Source organism: Homarus americanus, unplaced genomic scaffold, assembly GCF_018991925.1.
Source record: "Homarus americanus isolate GMGI-L3 unplaced genomic scaffold, GMGI_Hamer_2.0 scaffold705, whole genome shotgun sequence".
NCBI lineage: Eukaryota > Metazoa > Arthropoda > Malacostraca > Decapoda > Nephropidae > Homarus > Homarus americanus.
In genome coordinates this window covers 15,352-20,000 of record NW_024755018.1, presented here as the reverse complement: position 1 = coordinate 20,000, position 4,649 = coordinate 15,352, and the positions used below count along the sequence as shown (strand labels likewise).

At 42.2% G+C, this 4,649-nt stretch overlaps 1 long non-coding RNA gene across 1 annotated transcript in view; it reads right to left on the bottom strand.

Moving 5' to 3' along the window:
• LOC121856140 overlaps positions 1-3,729 on the bottom strand; it is a 9,385-nt gene extending 5,656 nt beyond the window's left edge. Inside the window, exon 1 of the long non-coding RNA XR_006086907.1 lies at positions 3,630-3,729. This is a non-coding gene — a long non-coding RNA (uncharacterized LOC121856140). The remainder of the gene's footprint in view (positions 1-3,629) is intronic.
• Positions 3,730-4,649: the final 920 nt, after the last annotated feature.

The window sequence follows — 4,649 nt, the reverse complement described above, 5'->3', positions numbered from 1 at the left end:
CCAGCGTTATGTTTACTATGCGTTAGGTGACTGTAAAGAAGCTGCTTTGGCAGTCTACTATCATCCATGCGGGTAACATGGCCAGTCCAGCGTAGTTGTTTATGGATAATGGTAGCCTCAATGTTTCTACACTTCGTGTCAGTAAGAATACTGTCATTTATTCTCTTATCTTTCCAGCGAACTCGGAGGATAGAACGTAGACTATGTTGGTGAAAGTTTTCAAGTGCCTTGATGTGCCTCATGTATGTGACCCAAGTCTTGCTGCCATATAGCAGGGTGACCACTGCTCGGCATACGTGTAACTTTGTAGATAATTTCAGCTCCCTACAGCTGGAGACACGGTTTCGGAGCCTGCTAAAGGCTTGAGATGTACATCTGATCCGATGCTGAATCTCTTCATCAATGTCCACAGTGGTGGTCAGGTGGGAGCCGAGATACCGAAAGTGGGTAATATTAGAGAGGGTAGTACCGTTAAGCTGGATAGATGGTGGAGGTGTGACTCAACCAGGGGCAAGCTGAAAGAGAATTTGAGTCTTACGTACATTCACCTCGAGGCGTAAGTGTGCATACGCATCTGCGTAGGTGTTCAGGATCTCCTGTAGGTCGTGTTCAGTGTGAGCAACAAGGGTGAGGTCGTCTGCATACAGAAGGTCAGTATTGGAAGCTGCCGACACCATTGTTCCTGCCGGAGGTCGTCGTCTTTTGAAAAGACCCTTCATCCAGTACTAAAAGTCCACCCCACAAGCTAGATTGGCGCTGGCACGAGTAAGGAAGGCAGCCAAGAAAATGGAAAAGAGTGTTGGTGCCAGTACACATTCTTGCTTAACCACCGTTTGGATGGGGAAGAACTCAAACTGGGTGCCATTGTGCAGGACACTGCCGTTCATGCCATCGTGGAGTTGCCTCACAATGGCGATGAATTTTGGTGGACAGCCAAAACGACTGAGGTTTCACCCGAGGGTTTTCCTGTTGACCGAGTCGAAGGCCTTGGTTAGGTCGATGAAAACCATGTACAGGTCACAACGCTATTCTCTGCAGTTTTCCTGTATCTGACCAGCAGCAAAGATCATGTCAGTGGTGCCACGTAATGGTCTAAAGCAGCGGTTCTTAACCGGGGGGCACGCCCCCCTAAGGGGGCCTGAGTAATTTCCAGGGGGGGGGGCGAACCCAGAGCAAAAAATAAGGAATGGCCTTAACAAGTGTGTGTATGACCATATTTGGATTTTCGTAGGGGGGTGGAGGGGTTCTCGTTCCCCACAGATACTTCAAAATGTCGTAAATGATAACTACGTTAATCAAAATGTAAAATTCCACTAAAAGTGACTGAATTAAGGTAGTAATAATGTCGGTAAGTGTACGATAATTTGATGAAGAAACGATAATTTTGAGGCTCTAGTACGATAATTCACATTTGAAAAATTGTCAACACTGACTGAGACGATTTCCAGTGCCAGTCGCCCGCGACGTCCGTCCGTGACAACTTTCTACCTCTCACACTCATGCAATTCTTTCTTCAATTGAGCTATGATGTAGGGTAGACTTTTTATGAACGAAACAATAATGATAATTACTTATAACAATTGAAAAGAATGCTAATTGTTTCGTTTTAATAACGAGAATGAAATTTGCCAACTCAAAATCAAGCGTTGTCTACTTTGAGTGATGTTTATGGCCATGTGGTGGTGGTGGTGGTGGTGGTGTTTATTATCATGGTTTTAAAATTTTATATGAAGGAAGGAGGGGGGCGTGGAGATGAGGACCAACTGCTATAGGGGGCGCGACCCTAAAAAGGTTAAGAACCACTGGTCTAAAGCCACATTGAGATTCTGGGAGGAAGTTTTCCGCCTCAGGAAGAAGTCTGTTTTAGAGGACAGCGAGATCCCACGGTAGTTGCCACAGTCTGACTGGTTTCCCTTGTTCTTATAAATATTGACGATGGAGGCGTCTTTTAAGAGCTTGGGGGATTTCCTCCTTTTCCCATATATTCTCCAGGAGAGAGTGGAGACGCCTTGTAAGCAGAGGTCCTCCTGCTTTATACATCTCGGCTGAGATTCCATCAGGCCCAGAGGCTTTGTTAATTTTCATCCGTTTGATGGCAGTAGCTATCTTATCTAGGGATGGAGGATAGCTGAGGTGGGTCAGCTCTGGATGCTGAGGGACCTGCTGGGTAGTCAGAACATCCACATCAGTGTTTCGGTTGAGCAGTGAATGGTAGTGCTCCTTCCAGTGCTGAAGGAGGCCTTCATTGTCTTTAATGAGGGAGTTACCATTGGATGAGTAGAGGTGGGGTCGCGCCATGAGTATTTGGGCAATATATTGTGTTGATCCACAAATCTTTGCATTTCACATGCTTTATTTTTAAACCAGCCGTGACCTGATAGCCACAGCGACACCATCGTTCAGCTCACCCGCCATATTCCTCTGGTATACAGTGTAGCCAAAAATCTTCAGCTTATTTTCGTCCTTTATGCCAGTACTGTTTAACAGAATAACGTCTGGGTCTAATTGATAGTGGATTAGACAGTTTGTTACGTCTATTAGGGGACCAGTGTAGGACATTATGTTGGACAATTTTCATCCTGAGAAGGACTGCCATTTCGGAGACTGTAGCTTGGGGCGTCGCTTGGAGTGTTTGCTTGGCTTCTGCCATTTTTAGGAGGCTGGAACTTCTTACCAGAACCTTCGAACATCTACTTGTCAGCGAATGACGGATCCTCGAACTTCCCGTCACCCGTGTACAGGGAGATGTTCAGGTCCTGGGCCTGCGTGTCGAAGTCATCTACTGACGCTGCAGCTCGAGGGTCTTGTTCCCGTGTGGAGTAAGTGGCCATCACCTAGTCTCGATCATTGACTGTAGTTGCAGTCCAATGGTTTCTGTCGTCGCTGGGAGTATATGTCTTTGTGTCATGGAGATTTACGGTGTCGCTGGAGGACCTGTGATCTCAAGAGGACTGACTGGCCATTTCGGGGCTACGGTTATGTTGACTTTGGCCTAAGTCAGGGAAGTCATGGTCCATTTCTGGCATGGGTTGAGGTGGTCGTGAAGTCGTTGAGTGGATTACTGCCTTCATGATTTCTTTTGAGGGGACGTCATCGTTTATTTCGACAGGTAACACCTACTCCGCTCAGTAAGAAGAAATGTGGAAATGTTGAGACAAATCTTTATAAATGAATATACTCAATGGGATCAGAGCATTAATTCACTTTAACAATTAGTTAAACTTTAGTCAAAAGTGAGCACCGCTTCATGGGATAAAGTGGCGATTATCACTACAAGGTTTTACAGTCACTTTTTATTTATCAGTAAATGCATATCTTCATCATCGGGGTGACGGTCATTCTATGTGTCTAATTTCAACCTGCAACTGTGTAAATCGCTTTGTTCATCCCTTTATAACGTTTATATGACAGGAACAACAAATAATCATGTTCCTCGGAGGATCAGGGAGGGAATCATTTCTACATCTTTTGTAAACCTAAGAAGGTGTAAGTCATTTTATACGAAAAGTAAAATTTTGTTAATAACATTTTTGAGTGTTAACCGACCTAAATATTAATAACGATTCATATATCTGTCAGAAATGTACAAGCAGCGTTTAACTTGATGAAAACCCTAAACCGTTACTTACATTTCGATCAGGCAGCCAAATAACAGATATCCAAGGAAATTCCCAACTGATACCATTGCCTGTGTGGTGGAGTACAGCGCTCGCCGATTACACACCAGGTCCCACTGTTGATAAATGTTAGTTTAGTACACTGTTGATATATGGCCAACTGTTGATATATGTTAGTTTAGTATGGTCACTGTTGATATATGTTAGTTTAGTATGGTCACTGTTGATATATGTTAGTTTAGTATGGTCACTGTTGATATATGTTAGTTTAGTATGGCCACTGTTGATATATGTTAGTTTACTATGGCCAATTGTTGATATATGTTAGTTTAGTATGGTCACTGTTGATATATGTTAGTTTAGTATGGCCACTGTTGATATATGTTAGTTTAGTATGGCCACTGTTGATATATGTTAGTTTACTATGGCCAATTGTTGATATATGTTAGTTTAGTATGGCCACTGTTGATATATGTTAGTTTAGTATGGCCACTGTTGATATATGTTAGTTTACTATGGCCAATTGTTGATATATGTTAGTTTAGTATGGTCACTGTTGATATATGTTAGTTTAGTATGGCCACTGTTGATATATGTTAGTTTAGTATGGCCACTGTTGATATATGTTAGTTTACTATGGCCAATTGTTGATATATGCTAGCTTAGGCATGGTCACTGTTGATATATGTTAGTTTAGTATGGCCACTGTTGATATATGTTAGTTTAGTATGGCCACTGTTGATATATGTTAGTTTATTATGGCCAATTGTTGATATATGTTAGTTTAGTATGGCCACTGTTGATATATGTTAGTTTAGTATGGCCACTGTTGATATATGTTAGTTTACTATGGCCAATTGTTGATATATGTTAGTTTAGTATGGTCACTGTTGATATATGTTAGTTTAGTATGGTCACTGTTGATATATGTTAGTTTAGTATGGTCAATGTTGATATATGTTAGTTTAGTATGGCCACTGTTGATATATGTTAGTTTAGTATGGTCACTGTTGATATATGTTAGTTTAGTAT